Source organism: Anser anser (genome assembly GCF_964211835.1).
Source record: "Anser anser genome assembly, chromosome: 5".
Classification (NCBI taxonomy): domain Eukaryota; kingdom Metazoa; phylum Chordata; class Aves; order Anseriformes; family Anatidae; genus Anser; species Anser anser.
The window spans coordinates 66095476-66114457 of record NC_139725.1 but is presented as its reverse complement, the minus strand read 5'-3'; the positions used below and the strand labels follow the sequence as shown (position 1 = coordinate 66114457).

The 18982-nt window shown below is 46.9% G+C and overlaps 2 long non-coding RNA genes across 2 annotated transcripts; one reads left to right on the top strand and one right to left on the bottom strand.

Annotated features, from left to right (window-relative positions):
- Positions 1–91: 91 nt before the first annotated feature.
- Positions 92–8233, top strand: LOC310900332. The gene is made up of 2 exons (XR_014585026.1): positions 92–2591; positions 6049–8233. It is a non-coding gene; the product is annotated as an uncharacterized lncRNA (long non-coding RNA).
- Positions 8234–12593: 4360 nt separating this feature from the next.
- LOC310900162 lies at positions 12594–17780 on the bottom strand. Its single transcript, XR_014584880.1, has 3 exons — positions 16884–17780; positions 15671–15787; positions 12594–15260 (listed from the first exon to the last, which is right to left on the bottom strand). It is a non-coding gene; the product is annotated as an uncharacterized lncRNA (long non-coding RNA).
- Positions 17781–18982: the final 1202 nt, after the last annotated feature.

Here is an 18982-nt window from a genome sequence, read left to right as displayed (position 1 = left end):
AGTGGTGGAGCCCAGGTGGGGCAGCCCAGGGCAATTGGAAGCCAGGAGCACCACACACACACTGAGCTGCCCCATGCTGGGGGCTCAGGGTTGCTGTTATTGCCACCAGCCCCACACACTGTGCACCAAAGCAAGCAGAAAGCTAGTGTGGGGCCTTGGGGAGCAGGTGCTGCTTTTTCCCTCCACACTTTTTGGGGGTCTTCCTAGGAGCAAGCCCTCAACTCTGTCAGATGCCCCTGCCAGGGGCTCTCAGCCCCAAGGACGACGCTGCTGCCCGTAGCGTGCTCTCAGGGGACGCTGTGTTTGTTGCATGCAGCATCCCCAGCTTCCGTGCAGCTGTTGTTGGAGACCTTTAGAATTCCCTCCAATATGAGAACATGCCATCACCTCCCTTGCTTTTTTACGAAAATGAAAAAAAAAAGAAATCAGAAGCTGTTTAATGCTCCTGAGTTAGGTTACCAAGCAAACATCTCCCTTGATTTGTACCGAGCTCGCACTGCAGCCTCCCCCAGCACCCTTTATTTCCAGCCGTGAACAGTAAATGTGTGAGATTCAATCACATTGTAGTAAAAGTCAGGAGTAAAGAACTTCCCTGTGGTACTTAAAGGAACCTTTTGGTGCCTGTATCACAGACTTGCTGCCTCAGCACCCAAACATCAGCCACCCTCGGCCTGTTGCTTTTTAGAGCCTTTTCAGGCCCTCGCGGGGGACGTGCTCGAGCAGGGGATTGTGTCCCCCATGGCAGGGAACCGTCTGCTGAGCTGCTGAGCCCAAAGCTCCACGCAGTTGGGGTGGGCCGGAGAGGATGGGTGAAGAAATGGTGGGATGAGGCACGAGGAACCCTGTGAGAAGTGAGGTTCAAGGCTGTGACTCAATGGCAGCCGTGTCCCCAGCCCCGGCACCCTGTCCCTGTGCGGGGGCAGCCTGGGGGTGGCTGCCTGGAGGACGGCGAGCCTGCAGGCCCCGCGGCCTGGCGGCTCCGGCAGTTTGCTCGCTGCTGTTTGCTCAGTTAGGAACTGCACACGCAGTGACCCTAGGCCCAAGTGGTCCTTGCCAGCACCCATCTCCCCGCCCCGCTGCTGTAACCGCGGGGAGGCCGAAGCTGCATGCCCGGCAGTGCGCGGGGAGGCCCTCGGGTGCCCGCTGGCTCAGACACCCCCATACTGCCCGCCTGCCACCTGCCCACACGGGGACACAGCACAGAAGTCACACCTGGAGGCCCCCAGCAGATGTTGATGCATATGCAGGCTAGCCTCTGTCTCTGGTCCTTTTGTCACGAATTATCTGCCTTGTGCAGGCAAAAAGAAAAAAAAAACAAAAAACATTCATACAAATGCTTAAATTCCTTAAGCTGTAACCCCATTGTACAATCAGATTGGTATTTTTGAGTCTGTATATCCACCTAAAGGCTAACCCATTTTCAGGATTAAAGAGAAAAACAAAAATAACCCTAGCTTCCAGCTAGAAGAAAAATATGCTATTCACTTCATTAATCAAAATCTAGGTCACTTGCCAAATACACACCCTCTTAAGGAAAACGAATTAAATTTTTCTCTTAACAAAAGCCCCTGTTTGAGAAGCACATATTTACACTTGAACACCGGCCTGCAAAGGTTTCAGTACCATCACCCAGCTCGGTGCCAGGAGTTAATCCTCCCACTGTCCCCACACACGGGTGTGGGACAGGGAAAGCCGAGTGTGGGACAGGGCTGCTTGCCCGGCTGCCCCGCGGGGAGCGGGACGTGGAGCTGCACCCCGCGGCTGTGCCGAGCCCCGGCGTGCCTGCAGAGCGACTTCCAGCAGCGTGCAGGCCTTCAGGAGGTTTCTGAGAACCCCCCAGCTGTTTTCCCAATAACGCAGCAAGATCTGCAAGGCTGGAGAGCACCGGGGTGTAAGAAATGGTCCAGCAATTCGTGCCACTAAGGGGTTTTGAAGGGTTAACATTGAGGCCTGGGTTTAGGCGAGAAGAGAACAAAGGGATTTCTTCGGAGAAAAACTGCTGACTTTGCACGAATGTGCAGTAACTTCTGACAGCTGGCCAAGAGACCACTAGATAAGGAGGAAGAATATGAGCCTCCCTGTCCGAGCGGCCCCCGAGAAACTAACAGAGACTGATAAGCAGGCGCACCTGGGAGGACTTCGGATTCGGGAAACCAATTATAATAACCCTGCCTCTTCTAGAAGTAGTAATGAATATGTATTAGCCTAGGAGCATAAAAACCAGCCGCCTTACGTAACAGGTGTGCGTCCCGGTGGAGCAGAGACTCCCGGCGCACCCAGCGCTGTTTGCTTGCCTCTATTCGTTTAATAAATTGTAAACTCTGATTGTAATCCTATTTGGGACTCAGTCATTTATAACAATTGGGGGCTCGTCCGGGATGGTCTTGGTTCCTGAATTCTGACTTGATCTAGGAGGGGCGCCCCCACCATTTGGTGGCTCCTGTTTGAGTCAGGTCAGGGCTAATGCCATCTTGAACCTGAATAAGGGCAAGCAAAGATTTAGATTTTTTTATGAGCTCCCTTTGCCGGCTGCAGCACTATATTTTGCCCGTAATTCTGCGCGCGAAGATCCGAACGAAGACGACGGAGTCGTAAGTATTTAAGGCGTATACCGTTCGGTTGGGTGGGTTTCGGTTGCCTGTGTGTGTGAGAGTGTGACTGAGATGGAACGTAGTTCCGAAGCGATTGTGGAGGTCTTCTAACCGCGGTTCCAATCTCCCGCGAGGGACTTGGCCGGTGAAGGACCGAAGCGATTCCTATAGGATTCGTGGGTGGGTGATAGGTCCTAAACCCCCTGCAAGACACTCTCACTAAGGCAACCAAGGGCTGTAGGAATTGCCACAGTAAAATTCCTAGATGGGTCAGACAAAATTGAAGACCCGGGACCAGAGAAAAGGGAGCAAATTACCAGACATACCACCAGAAAGTCCATTAGGGATAATGATTAGAAATTGGAACGATAGGGGCCCCAGAAAAGGGAAAAAGTAAATTAAAAATGGTTCAGTATTGTATGACAGAATGGCCAAAGGAGCCTTTAAGACCACATGTCTTTTGGCCCGTTTTCGGATCCTTTGAAGACTGGGTTTGCCAGGCCTTAAATATACATGTTAATTCAAAGGAACCTTTTAGCCAGGAAGAAAGTGATTATGCAGGATTATGGATCAGGATCTCACGTCCTTTTCCAGCCTCAATATTTACACTAAAAGCAGACGAGAAGTTTGACGAAGAAGAGAACAAAAAAATAAAAAATAAAAAAAAAAGGAAAAAGAAAAAGATGATGAATGGGAGTCATTGGATAACCTACCACCTCTGTATCCTAACAATCCACCCCCGGTGGTGCATCTTGTAATCCTGTTTTGTTCTTAAATGTTTTGACTGTGTCAAGGAGGAAGGTGGGAGCATTATCTAAGTAACAGTTTAGAAGTTTGGGTATATTCGCGGTGGTGTTCGGTCAGTTTCCCAAGTATCGGGGGAGCGGGGCTGACTGATTATCAAAGTGGTAGAACGGAGAGTCACTTCTTTGGTGGTTCGGGCCTGAGCCCTGGGAATTTGGTAAGAAGGGGGAGAGCGAATTTATTTAGGCCTCAATACCTTTTTAAACCCCCATCTTGACGGATATACAGGAGTGATTCCTTGTTTTGTGTAGGCTTACTAACAAAGTGCATGAGAAAAATTAGCATTTGGCTTGAAATTCGGTCTTATTGAAATGTAAATTTTGTGGAAAAGGTGTTATTGTTTGTCTAGAAGACAGAAGGCTGAGTGCTTCAGGTGTTTTTCCAAAGTCCTGCGGATTTATGATTGGAATGGGGCTCATTAATAATCTGAAATAGTAAAGTTTGTATGTGGAAAGAAGAGTTTAATCCCAGAGAATTGGGACATTTGGGAAGAAGATTAGGAAAAGATAGTAAAAACCTGCAATAAAAAGGTTTGCGTGGAAATTGAAACAAGGGACAGTAACTAATATAAATAAATAAAAGGGAATGGGAAATCAAGGAAAAGGGGAAAATCCAAAAAAAAAAAAAAAAAAAAAAAAGACGTCCTAAAAAAGAAAAAGACTCCTTGGGTGCATATTGGCACATTGGAAGGATATTGTTAGAAATGGGGGCACAGAAAGCAAGAGGACTTTCACTAAGTATTGCAATCAATGGTGGCCACTATATAAACTAAATGGCCACTTTATGGATCAATCGACTATAACAGTGTCTTGCAATTAATGTTTTTGAGGAGAGAAGGAAAATAGGATGAAATGTTGTATAGTGATATGTTGTTTCAGCATGTTGGAGGGAAAAGGTTTGGAATTAAGTTGGCCCCTGACTGAGCCTTTGGTGTTGGCATTAGAAAAGTACGGGCTGGAGAAAGATAAAGGAAGCGTTAAAAGGATTGTTGAAGGTGTTAAAGGTTGTGTGGCATGTAGTATTTAACAGAGCTGTTTGAAGTTGAATGAGCAGGGAAAGAGGATGTAGGAATGTTAATAGTTCCCTCTCAACCCGAGGCTGAGATCTCTAAATAGCGGGTGTGAACCCTCTGGGGCAGGGGGACCGTGATGGGTCCGAGAGAGTTGTCGTGGAAACAGAAAAGCAGCTAACTCTTGAAACAACCTGAGTTCCTGTGTGAGCTCAGATTGCCAATGGGACCGCTCAGGGAACTTTCAACGATTGCATTCCCCTGACCGACCCCCTCACTGAGACCCTAATCACCCCGGAAATTATGTAAATACTAAAATCTGGTTAAATTGGCTATTGGGAATTGAGAATCTGTTCCAACAAGGTCCAAAAGAAACCCCTATGGAATTTATGGAATTTTTGAATTTCTGGACCAACTTTGAAATGCAATGAAAAAAAAAAAAATGGACCTGGCTTAAAAAAAAAAAAAAAAAAAAAAAAAAAAAAAAAAAAGAGAGAGAGAGGCAACTGGCTAACCTCTTTCCAGGGCAATCAGCCCCTGATATCAGAAAGAAATTGTCTTAGGCTGCAGGACAAACAACAGTCAGGAATGATGGGGACCTGGGGCATCTACCCTAGCAGGTCCACTAGTTGAAATAAAGCTAGGAAACGAAGACAGAGGCTTGAATTTTTTGTTGGTTATGGGAGCTTCTTTCTCTGTGTTAATTAGGCTGTAAATGTAATAGGAGCAACATATTCAGTGTTAAATAGTTTAAAAGGACGATTAGGAACTAAGACAACTACAATAATTGGAGCCACAGGGAAAGAGGAGGAAAGGCCATTCTTACAACCCCTTGATTTGCGTTTTGGGGGTAAGGAACTAACCCATGAATTTTTGTATGTACCAGAATGCCCGATGCCACTCTTGGGACGGGATCTATTAGCCAAATTAGATGCAACAATAACCTTTGAGGATGGAGAATTAATAATGAAGGTACCTGAGTCCAAAGTAGGACAAATCCTAATGATCAAAGATAAACCCTTTGTTAATATTCCAAGAGAAGTAGAAAATGCAGTTATAGCAACAGTACGGGAAACAGATGTACCAGGGAAGTCGAAACTGGCACAACTGGTAAAGGTGGAATTAAAGGAAGGAGCCAAACCTGTTTGAATCAAACAATATCAACTTAAGATAGAAGCTAGGCACAGGAATGGTGAAAATTATTGACAAATTTCTCAAATATCAGATTCTGGAAGAATGTAAATCGGAATACAATACTCCAATTTTTCCAGTAAAGAAGCCGAATGGCGAGTATAGATTTGTACAAGATCTTAGAGCAATAAATGAAATAACAAAGAATATTCACCCGGTAGTAGCTAATCCTTACACATTGTTAACATCTGTGAAAGGGAAATATAAATGGTTTACCGTGATAGATTTAAAGGATGCCTTCTTTTGCATACCTCTTGATAAAGATAGTAGAAAATTATTTGCCTTCAAATGGGAAAACATATTGAAGTTTTTGGACCAAATATGGTAACAACCGTTTTGGAACAAAGGGGGGGGGGGGGCACTGGTTATCACCCAGCTGGAAGATGAAATATCAGGCAATCCTAACTGAACAAGATGACATAACCTTGAAAACGACTAACCTGTTATATCCAGCAGTATTTCTAGGAACCGTTCCAGAAGAAGGACCGTTGGAACACAATTGTGTGGAAATAATCGAACATACGCCAGCCACAAAGATTTGAAGGATGTACCCCTTGAAAGGTATTCAGTGGGAATACCACACTCCGTGGCACCCACAAAGCTCAGGGAAAGTAGAAAGGATGAATCAAACAATAAAACAACAATTGGCTAAGTTAATGATCGAGACACAGCTGCCCTGGACGAAATGCTTACCATTGGCACTTTTAAACATAAGAACTAAACCACACAGTGAGACTGGTTATCATCATATGAAATGTTATATGGTATGCCTTATTCTCAAGGGATGCCCCTAGGGAACAATGTAGTTGAGGATCATAGTATCCAGAAATACATAATTACCATTGGAAGGAGATTACAGGAGATAAGAGAAATTGGGATGATGACTCAGACACCACCTTTAGGATTTGCTATTCATAAAATACAACCAGGAGACAAGGTCTTAATAAAAACCTGGAGAGAAGAATCATTGAACCCCCGATGGGAGGGACTGTACCTTGTTTTACTTACTACTGAAACAGCTGTGAGAACAGCAGAAAGGGGTTGGACCCACGCATCCAGAATAAAAGGACCAATAACTACCGAAGCCTGGAGGGTTGAGTCCACTCCTGGGGAACTGAAACTGAGACTAAAGAGGAACTGATATCCCAGCAATGAGGTTCTGCATGAATTAAGGGCACTGGATAAAGAGGACAAGGCTGAAGGGAGGAAAGGGAGAAGGCAAGACCGGGGTAGGACCCTCCACTGCGGCGTGTATGGTCTACCGAGGGAGGCAACCCCTATGGGTATTGACCGCCGAGTGAGAGTGCCTCGACCGGACTTCTCCCACACCAAGATCAGTTTGTCCTGAGAAAAATAACATGAGAACCTTTTAAACCCATAATAAAATTGTGATTAGTTTTTCCAGGAGCTGGATCACCCTGAAGGGCTGAATGGTAACACAAGCTCTGAAAGCGGGCCCAACCCCCTGATTGAAGGCGCTTCCCACACTCTCAAGATTGGACGGCGAAAAAGGCTTATAATATGACAGGTCGCCAAAGAGAACTGAATTGTGACTGTAAGTGGAAACCCAACGTGGGAGCTTGGAAGCGTGCATATACGAGTACAAACGGGGCAGACATTGTAACAGGACCACTCGGTAACAAGGACACTCTGTATTATCACGCCCCAAAGGGTAAAGATGGATGGGATGGTCATTTTCCAAACGGGACGTGGGCCCTAAAGGGACATTATTGGGTGTGTGGCAAACATGCTTACAAGAGGCTACCTGGAAACTGGTCGGGAATATGCTATGGGGGGTACATAAGACCCTTGTTCTTTTTATTGTCACAAACACAAGGAAATCATTTAGGAATAAGATTATATGATGACCTGAACAGAGTAAAACGATCTATTGATACTTCCTTATCCGGGGATAGTGCCCAAAAATGGGGAAAGGATGAATGGCCTCCTGAAAGAATCATACAGCATTATGGGCCAGCTACCTGGAACCCAAATGAGTTGATATCAGGAGCCCGAGAACCTATTTATAATTTGAACCGAATAATTAGGTTGCAAGCTATCCTCGAAGTTGTAACAAATCAAACAGCGACAGCCTTGGATCTTTTGGCTGACCAATCCACTCAAATGAGAAATGCTATATTCCAACATAGAATGGTCTTAGACTATTTACTAGCAGAAGAAGGGGGAGTATGTGGAAAACTGAATGATTCTAATTGTTGTCTACAGACTGATGATAATGGAAAAGTGGTCAAGCAGATAACAAAGGAAATTAGAAAGCTAGCCCACGTCCCAGTACAAACTTGGAAGGGTATGGATTGGGATTTCTTTTCATGGTTGCCTGGTGAACCATGGGTTAAAAGGATGCTGTTTTTATTTTTATGTGGTATAGTGACATTATTGTTTATACCTTGTATGATACCTTGCTTTACGTTGTTGATACGGCAGATAATAAATAGCACCCAATTTGTGATGACTTCAGTGGAGAGAAAAGGTGACGTGTCGATAATGATGCTTAAGAAGTGGACACCCCAAGAACTGACTGATGAAATCCAATTGTTACTGACAAAGGTTGAAGGAGAGACACGAATTGATGATTAAAAAAAAAAAAAGGGAGGAATTGTAAGAAATGGTCCAGCAATTCGTGCCACTAAGGGGTTTTGAAGGGTTAACATTGAGGCCTGGGTTTAGGCGAGAAGAGAACAAAGGGATTTCTTCGGAGAAAAACTGCTGACTTTGCACGAATGTGCAGTAACTTCTGACAGCTGGCCAAGAGACCACTAGATAAGGAGGAAGAATATGAGCCTCCCTGTCCGAGCGGCCCCCGAGAAACTAACAGAGACTGATAAGCAGGCGCACCTGGGAGGACTTCGGATTCGGGAAACCAATTATAATAACCCTGCCTCTTCTAGAAGTAGTAATGAATATGTATTAGCCTAGGAGCATAAAAACCAGCCGCCTTACGTAACAGGTGTGCGTCCCGGTGGAGCAGAGACTCCCGGCGCACCCAGCGCTGTTTGCTTGCCTCTATTCGTTTAATAAATTGTAAACTCTGATTGTAATCCTATTTGGGACTCAGTCATTTATAACAGGGGGAAGCGATGCGGCAAGGTGGGCTGCTGCTAGCGCCCTCCGTCCTGCGTGTCAGCACAGCTCAACGTGCATGAAGCACAAAAGGCGAAGCAAAGCCCAGCTCAGGCTCTCTGCTTCTATCCAACAGTGTTTTTCTCTGACTTCTTCAGAGAATTTGAAAGATCAGGCTAAAAATCCTAATTAAATTCTCATTTTTCAATATGCAAGCATGCTGCCAGAAATTGCTCAGCTAGGTCCTTCCGCAGGAGCACGGAGAAGCTTTTGAAGTTTTCAGGACTTCTCTTCCTATTTGAATTCTTAAAAGGCACTTTCTGTTCTTCATTCTTTCAGATCTAGACTCCAGACACTCGGGTTCTGCAACTTGTAAAAGTTTTTCCAGCATAGCTGACTCAGTCTTTAAAAAATAGCTATAATTCAAAAGTTTTTGTTTTTCCCTCAGCCCTTGTTTTTCTTAGCTGTCTCCTGGGCTGGCTATATTTTTTATGCAAATGCTATGTGATTATGCAAAAAGATCTAATTAGATTGATTGATATTGTCATATCAACAAAACCCAGACCTACTTTCAAATCCCCACAAAGAATGTGTACCAGGCAGGATTATCATTTCAGGCATTTTCTTTGGGGACCCTGTTTTGCATTTGTTATTGTTCCAGAACCTGTGGCTGCTCCTCACACCGCCCTTGCTGGAGATCATATTTCTTTAATCAGAGTTTTCACCTGTGGTTGTTAATAAACTTGAAGTTTTCCGGCCAGCTTTGCCACTGCCGTGGTGAGGATGGTGGTGCTGTGCCTGCACAGAGCAGCTCCGGCCATGCTGCTGCCAGGCCCAGTGCCGCAGCGGAGCGCACCCCAATTTTCGCTAAAAATATAAATACTGGGGGTGCCGTGGTGGGATCCACCCCAGCTCCCAGACACCCTGGTGGCTCTGCCTGCATCCAGCAGCACCATGAGTACGCCAGGCTTGTGGCTTCTGGCACAGCACCTCAAAAGTGAGGTTGTCCAGGGTGGGGGGGAGGCACCGGGTGCCTTTTGGCAGGCCCCGTGCACAGAGATCTGCCCCACGGCAACAGCACCCGGAGGGGACGCGCTGCCATCTTCAGCAGGCAGCACCAGCTGCCCCAGCGCAGACGAGTCAAGCTCAGCCTGTGTCAGGGGATATGGGACGTGGGCATCTTTATTTCCAGGGCCGGCAGTGCCACCCGTGGTGACAGATGTTGCCTCTTCCCAACCCACAAAAGAAGCCAAAGGGGTGCTAATACTGGCATAACCTCTCAGACCGGGCTGGAAACCCATGGATAGAAGGCGATGAAGTCAGCAATTACTGTTCATAGATTTCCTTGCTAATTCACACAAGTGGAAAGATAACTGAGACACTGACTGAGTGCAGCGCTTGGTAATTACCCCGCAAGTAGAGGCAGACAATAGCTGCAGAAAAGCTTCTTAACCAAACACCAAGCACGTGTTGTGAGCCTGCTCGCAGGAGGGTACCTGCAGCTGCAATAAAGCCACCAGAAATCAACAGATTTCTGTTCACCAGATTCTGCTTCCATACTTAAATACATGAAAAATATGTGCAGAGGTGAATTTTTGTGTTGGACAAGGAAAAGAGATGCCCAGACTAGACTGTGCAGAATAAGACCTTTCAGCTGTGCTGTACTCAGATGTGTAAGGCTGAGGGAGATTTGGCAGCCACATCACTCACTTCTGAGAGCCTCTGCAAAGAGCAGGAATTTGCCCCGTTTCGGAGCTGTGTCTAGCATGAAACTCCAGCACCAGGTTCAGTGCCTGATGCTCTCCAGATCCTCAGGACAGATGAGGGACGAGGACTGGCCACTATAACAAATGACCACATGAGGGTAGGAGAGAAAGCTCTAATTTGCAGTGAGGATAAGAGACACGGAGTCTTGTGGAGATAAGGAGAATAAATGCTACCCAGTTTGGAAAGCTGCTAGTCACCCACCTGAGGAAACACGGAGAATAAAGATCAATATTCTATGTAAGACAAACATCAAGCCATTAGGCGAGCTGGTGTTTCCCAGCACGAAGCACGAGGAAAAGCTCCCGGCAGAGGAGCTGGTAAGTGCCTGGGCTGGGGGCTGTCCGGCACCGACAGAGCTCTGTGCGTGGAGGGCCCGTCCCTGGCGTCCCGGGGGGATGTTGGGCTCGGGGGGCTCCCCCGGGCACGGGGCTGACATGCCTCCCCAGACCCAACCCCTGCCTATTTTGTGGTCTACCAGTATGTCCATTTTATCCCCCCGGTTGATGGATTTCTAGTTTAAGTCTGTGTTTCTTATTACTTCTTAAGATGCTAGTACATTTTGTCCCATTTCTGCTATTCCAGTGCTGAAGATCATCCATCTCTTCCTCTCTAAGAAGAGCTGTATTGATGCTTCCCAGTTCAGCATTACAGACACATTCCCTTGGCATATTTCTGGGTTTTGTTCTGACATTGCTAATGAAAATATTAAATAAAATTGGTCCCTACTCTTGTCTTCAGAAAATCCACTGGCAACTCCCTCCAGCCTACAACTCCCACTAACACTGTGTTTTTCATCTCTCCTTTAGGCAATTATTCATCTCCTTGGTCATATTATGGCTTTTCATTATTATCCATCTTCTCCAATTTAAGTCATAATATCCCATCTGGTACAGTAGCAACTGTTTTATTGCCTTAGTCCCTATGTTTAACATAAATCATCCTTATTGAAAATGAAGGTAATATATATACTTTGTTTGGGGCAATGTGCAAATTACCTTTAAATTCTGTCCACCCTCCACACACAGAATCTCCACTTCTTCCTTTATTCCTTTTTATGTTAATGACTTTTTTATTTATATCAACACTTAGTGTTTTCTATCCCTTGTGAGATGCAGCTGAGCCTGTCTTGAGGAACCTGTCATTTCTCTCTGAGTTTCCTGACCTCAGAAATGCTGCGTTTGATCATTGGCTTTTCCCTTCATTCACTGAAGATGCTGCTTATCCCTAATCCCTTTCTTAGGTAGATTTGCATTTGTTACCTTGGGACCCAGTTTCACATAATTTTGGCACTGTGGACTCAAACCTTTTTTTTTTATCCACATTCAGCTGAGTTCTTCAAGCCACCTAACTTTACTAGCAAACCCACTGAATTCTTCAGTTTGTCCCTTTGAAATTCAAAGCTGAGTCTCTCCATTGACAGCATAGCTCCAGCCAACCTTTTAATTCTTTCAAATATGCAGTAATTTAAAGTGAAGTGACTTACAAGTGTTCCGTTCATGTTTTTTTTCAAAGACACCAATTTTTATAATGCTCTTCTCCTTGCTTACCCAAACACTCAAAATATCATTATCTCCTATTGATCAGCTTACTGCAAGGTAAATAAATCATTTGACTACTATGCTCTGAAGTATTATTGACTTGCCATTATTGCTGCAACTTTTTTTGTCTTATTTATCTCTGAGAAGATAAAGTCTCTTCTACTGATTTGATTCTCCCTTAGCCATCGGAGGGTGATAAATGTGGATTCTTTCACCCACCTCCAAACCCACCCCTGAGGCACAGAGCAGGTTGCTGTGTTACTTCGCAGAATCACTTTATCCACTCTCATTTGAATCAATTCTTAACAATAAATGAGCTCTTGTCTTTTTTTCTCCTTTTCCTTTCTTCTTGTTTTCTTAAAATGTTTCCTTCATTACTGCATGCACATTCCCTCCAACGCAAGATTCATTTTAGCTTTTCTGAAAAGTCCCTACACCAGTAACTCTCTGCTGGTGAGGATTTCTATTCCCCTTGATTTATATTGCTGCTGTAATATTTAGTGTCATATCTTTGGTTAGTTTGATTTTTTTTGTGCATTTTAGATCATTTCTGTTGTGATTCCAGCTCATTAGGAAGGATCAGGATCCTTCCTTTCTATAACATCTGTTTTTTCAACACTTAACTATTTTTTTTTAATTTTTTTTTCCCTTATCATCCAACCATCAACCTCTTTTCTTTAGCCATTGCTGTTTGTTACTATTGCTTGATTTCCTATGTCTCAGGATCCTGGAATCAGTCATACAATACCAATAAATAATATCAGAAGAGGGAATGTGAAAAAATAAAATGCCTAATGCTCCTTAAATATTTTGAAAGGAATATTCTAAAAGGAGGGAGCAGAAGCTGTTAGCAATGTTCCTTTGAATTAATGCTGCTTAAATATGCCAATTTTTGCTTTGATCTTACTAATTTCAATTGCAAATGAAGCAGAGCTTTCACTCATTTTCTTTTCTTGAAAGAGATCAAAATATATCCTGTGTCCAGCAATTAAACAGTTTGTTTCTGAACTCCATAAACTTTAATGTTCCACTTGAAATGCGAGGGTAGGAAACATTAATAGGAAGTATGTTAACCGCAAATTATGCTGGGCTTCAAAATTTTGCAGCAATTCATCAATGTGATTTTGACATATCTGAAGGCTTCTGAGAAGTGAAAAGGCAGAACAATGTTGGCCCTGGCACAGAGGGAAAGAGCGGTTCGGGGCTTCCATCAAAACAGTCTGTAGGGCATGTTTCTGAAATCTGGAAAAACAACAGCATAGCAAACAGCACATCGCAATGTTTCTCTCCTGCACGCTATTTATGTGTGCTTTAATTGTGTCCCAAGTACTTCGTGCAGCTACAGACACCGTTAGGGAAATCCAGTCACTGCAATGCCACCTGGGGACGGTGCCTTGCCCCTGGGAGCTCCCAGGGGAGAGCTGTGCCCCTGCTCACACCCAGGCTCACCCCTGTGGCCTTCGCAGGGCTCGCTCCGTAGAAGATGACACATCGAGCCCTTTGTAGGCACTTAAAACACGGAACTGAAGAATATTAGTTTACCTTACAGACTCAAAGCCAGAAGGGAACGCTGGCTAATTTATCCCCGCTCCCCTGACAGCCTCATTCAGGGGCTGTAATTTTTCTTTCCTGCCAAGCCCTGCGAGAGGCCGAGCGAAAGCGGGCCTGCCAGCAGCGTGACCCCCGTGGTGCAAGCATCGTGCAGCTCGTGGCTGAGCCCCCGCGCGCACGGCGGCGATGCGCCACACTGGGCCCTGTGCCCCGCGTCCGACACGGCCGTGGTGAGCTTAGCAGCTCGCAGCTGGTCTCCGGTAACGTTCAGCAAGGACCGGCATTCACTTTCTGTTTCGGCGTTTCATCTCGCTGCTGACTTTTATGGCATTCTCATAAAAGCTTAAAAGCTCATCTTGTAGTGTAATCAAGCTAAAAAGTCACGCTATCACAACAATGTGATTGCTTATGCAATATGTTAGAGGCGTTTAAAAAAAAGCATATGTTCAGTCTGCTATAGAAGAGCAACAGGATGCTGTAAAGTTGAAGCCTGTTGTTAAATCTGTCATAAACTATAATATTTTATTTAACTCCGGGTAAAACTCAGCTGACAAAAATACTTTATGGTTGCCTATTAATGTGAATAGGAGCCATGCGTCATCACTAATGCAGGAAACAAATCATGCGGGCCAACTCTTTAATAAGAAATATCTTCTGCGCTGTACTTATCTTTGTCATCTATTGCTACAGCTTTATCTTGTGTAAAGGTGCTTCCCTTGTCTTGCTGTACTGAATATTCGATATCGCTGCTAAGCGTATTAATTTCTGCCAAAGAGAAAAGAAATACCTCCCTTGGTTTCTCCTGGTGCCAGAGCGCAGACAGACGGCTGAAGGACGCGCATGGAGCGCGGTGCAGCGTGGAGCACCAGCCTCCCGTACTCTCCCCCCAAGCTACTGGGCGACTTGACCGCCCAGCCCAGCCCTTGCCTCGCTGTCACACAAGTGGTTTTGCAGAGGCAAAGACCTCGCAACCAAAATCCCCCTCTCCTCCTGCCCAGCTCCAAATACCATGGGAGAGGACGCATGCACCCAGTGGGCGAGCAGCGCAGTGTTTTGCTTAGAAAGCACGGTGTGAATTACAGGCACAGCAGACCCAGCAGGATAACCTTCAGGAGACATGTTTCAGGCCAAAGGTCCCACCAGCAGCTCTAAGCAGATGCTGCCCACCTCCCTAGCTGGCTATTTCACAGCTCATGATAAAAATCAGTTATTAGATGGAGATGTGAAACCCAGACCCAAACCCCAGTTCTCCCTCGTGCCCAGGAAGCGTGGGTTTGGTTCATTCCGTAAAGTTTTGGCAGCCCACGGTAAGTCCTTCATCTGGAGCTTGGTTTTCAGCTCACCTCCACGGGGTGTCGTTTCATTTGCCTTGAAGGATGATTCCTAATGATAAGAGAACTCTTATCTGTATAGATTATTGCTACTGCTATAACAAATTACGCAAAAGATATGGAACTGCTGAAGATACACACAGAAGGAATTATCAGGAGACAATCTCAACAAGTAGACATTTGGCAGCGCAATATTCAGAGCAGGAGAAGTGGTGGTTTGCGTAGCCGCTGCATCAGCCACGGTCAGCTTGATGTCCCAAGGGGATGTCCCCGTCGTCACCAAGGGGAGCAGTGAGGCCCCAGCTCCCCCCGAGCCCCCTCCACACCAGGAGGCGGCGGGCGGTAAAACCACGGCCTGCCCTCCTCGCCTCGGGTCATTTGTCTTGGCTGAGAGATTCTGAAAGTGAACAGAGATATGCAGCTTATGGTTTGCGAGGGAGAAAAAACGCTTTGTGTGAGAGATCATCAATTAAACCCAATGTATCAAATAATGGGCCCTGACAGCAAGCTGCAAGGAATTAGGAAATGCTTACTTAGGGGCCATTAGATTCAGTACTTACATACGGGCACACTCACGTGCTGTATACAAACACAGAAATCCACCTCCAGCAAAGGAAGGGATGATGAGCTTCGTGCACGTTTGACGTCCAGACAAGCAGTGAGAGGACAACTGAGCATCTCTCGCATCTCTCCTCACAGTGCTTGGTTGGCTCAATACTCACAGCACACATAATTTCAGTATCAGAAACAATCACAGCTTTACTCTAACCCAGAAATAAGCCAGGAGCTAAAAGAATGAGCAGTCACCTCTCGACCTCACGGCCTGATCTTTCAGCTCACGCTGTGTAATCTGAGCACAATGATGTTCATTTATTATTCCTCATGATATGATGCATCGTGTCATACCAAAGTGTCTTCAGCAGGCTGTAACAGAGAAAAGCAGATGGAAGCCAGAGATGTTCTAATTAAGCTCGATAATAGAAATGTTAATTAAAAAACCTTGAAGAGGAAAGGACATTCTGTAATCTCCTGGTGCTCTCAAGTGATGCAAAAATGTCCAGTTGGAAGAAGCAACGTCTCGCTGGAAGCGGTCGGGCAGGAGTGGTGGGGACAGGCTTTGCTCTGAGCCCCAGCCCCAGGGGAGGGCAGGACCCACGCGTCCCAGGGATGCTCTGGGGGAGGACAGCCACCGCCACGGCTCAGCCTCACCCCACATCTCCCTGCTGCCCCCGGGCCACCGCTGCTGCCCCACAGCCACCCTGCAGCCTGGGAGGACACTGAGCATCACCACGCTCAGTGACGCTCTTGACTCCACTGAATGATTCCTGCCATGAAGACAACCTAGGTTTTTTACTCCCACTTCCAGGAGAACAGTTTAAAAATAAAATTAAGCCTGAATAACAGTTCCAGCAGCCATCCCTGTCCCAGCCATGTGCCTCCTCCCCGGGCAGCAGCTCCTGCAGCCACCCCTCGCACCCGCAGCAGCCCCAGCACAGGGGCCACGGGCAAGCTGGAGGAAGGATTTCAGCCATGATGTTCCACCCGGTCTTCCAGCTCCCTTTTTAAACAACTGCAGAAATATTTTAGAGGGAAAAAAAATACTTTTGAGCCGATGGTTTTGGAGTGGATGCTGCCCCGAGGCGCTGCAGCCCCAGCCCGGCAGAGCCTCGGCTGCGATCCCGTCCCTGTGCCCATCGGCCGTGCTCCTCTCGGCATCTGCTGGGCAGGTTACCTGCCTTCGTGCGAGGGAGCTTGGTCGTATCTGGCTTATTAGCGAAACTCAAGCACAGAGCCATCCGAGAGGCATATCAATTAGCAGGGATGAGAGATATTTCAAAGGCCTCCTATAATTTATCTGTGCACTGGATTAAAGCAGAGAGCAGAAATTAGCTGAGTCAGCAAGTGCCTTCACTATCTCGGTGCCTCCTCGGGATGAATATCAAAACCTTCCTGGGCTGCTTTAAAATGAGTTCATCTGAAACACAGCCTAATGACACCAAATCAACAGCAATGTACTTACCGGGAGAAGCCTTTGATTCTGTGAAAAGCTGCTGTGATAATTGCAGGTAATGAAGGCGCGGTGCCTGGCTTGGCGGTAACGTCTGGGTGCTGCTCAGATGCCAGCTCCGAGCCCTGCCCCTCTCCCACTGTGCCTGCAGTGGGCACAGGAGCGAGGTGTGCTCCTTCCACCTGAACGTCCAGCCCTGCTTCATTCCATCATTTCATGCTGCACTGATAATGAGAAAAAGCATACGTTTTCACTAGCAAAGTGATGGGGGAGATGCTGAGGAGGCTATGGCCCCAGCTAGATGCCCAGACACCACGGGGTTTCACACCTCCTAGCCTGCCGTTTCCATCTGTTCTTTCCTTTCTGCTGCATCTTTCTTTGAGCCATATCAGTGCATAAGAAACTGCTCTGCTTGATCCAGGACACAGCAGAGCAGGTGGAGGTGATGCCTGCCCCTCCTCGCTGCCGGGGCTCTGCCCACCTGCACCCCTCCTGGGGCTGCTCAGCACCGCCGCTGCCCCTCCGCCTGCTCACGTCGCTGCCCTGGCCGTCCCCTGTCCCCCACCACATCTTGCTCACGCAGGAGCACTGAGGCACCCAGACGACCACGTCCAGCCCCCCAGTCCCTATCCCACTGTTTACACCCCCTCCCTCACCCCGACCCAGCACCAGAGGCACTCCATGGGTCTCTGAGGCACGTGCAGGCTATTTTGTAGTGGGGTAAAAACGCCTGACTTACAGTGCCCAGGGGAACACAGATAACTCAAACCATACAACTCCCTTCAATTAATTCTCACGTAGCTTTTGAGAAAGCATCCAATCTTGATTTTATTAATTTCCAGTGATGCACAATCCATTTCAGCTCTTGTTAAGATGTCCCAGTACTTCATGACCTGCAGTGATTTCTTGTTTCTGAGCTCAGTTTGTCTCATTTCAGCTTCAGGCACCAGATCTCATTAGGCACTTATCTGCTAGGCGGAAACACTCTGTGCTGTTAGCACTCCCACACTCGTGTAGGTACTTGGGACAAGGATGAGGTTATTTCTTAACTCTGTTGAACTGGACATCCTCTCCAGCATGCAGCTTTCCTGCCTACTAGAACTGGGAATGCGTCAGTGGAGACTCATAGGATGTTTCCCAGGTCAAAGCCAACGCTTCTTGTTGGTTCTCAAAGTGAGAAGCTTAGCTCAACTTCTGTACCTAGAAAAATGTCTATTTTGTTACGCTGGATGAAAACTCCTGTGACCTTGCAGAGGTTTCAGCTTGATGAAGATAGCTTGTTACTGAATCCCTGACAGACCAACACCAGCGGCACCTCCTGCAGACCGCAGCCTCCCTCACACACAAAATAAAGCCATCTCCTTTCTGTGAGCTCTCGGAGAAGCTTTCGGACTGCATCCCTGGGTGAGGTAAGCCCTCAAGCTCTGCCAGGGCTCAGCCAGCCTGCCCTCCACGCTGCAGATTTACTGTTTGCTGTGCTGTCTCTTCCTCACTTTTTTTTCCATTTCTTTGCCTGTTACAAACAATATTCTAGATATTTCCGCCAGCAGAGCATGCTCTGCTGCTCAGAGGCTCTTCTTCATCCAGAAGGGATTGTTTCTGTGGTTTGTACTTTCATTAAGACAGCAGATGCACTTACCTGTGGCTCCACGGGTGGAAATCATGAGCTTTAGAAGAGACCATTGGGATGAGATTCGCTAAATGGAGAAAATCTGGACTTATTGGGAGCGAGCCCCCAGACTCCGGGCGTTTACCCAAGGAGCAATTAAAAGACGTGCAGCTGCAGGCTATCGGCTTTCTGCCGTGGCACACGAGGCCTCCGCCGAGGATGCTCTGCCTCCGTCCCCGCAGCCCCAGCCGGACCAGGGGCAGGGCACACCTGCGCGGGAGGCACCCGCCCTCGATTAGAGGGGCACGTGCCCAGCCACCGCGTGCGTGTGGCCGCGGGCTGGCAGCGGGCAGAAAAGCCCCGTGCCCCCGTGCTCTGTCCTCTCCCCGTCCGTGTCCCAGCCAGCATCGATCCCGCCGCCTGCTTCCACATCGCCATGGCAACCGCCCAGTCTCAAATTAGCTAATAGCAGAGATAAGGCAGAGAATACTTAGGAACTTCT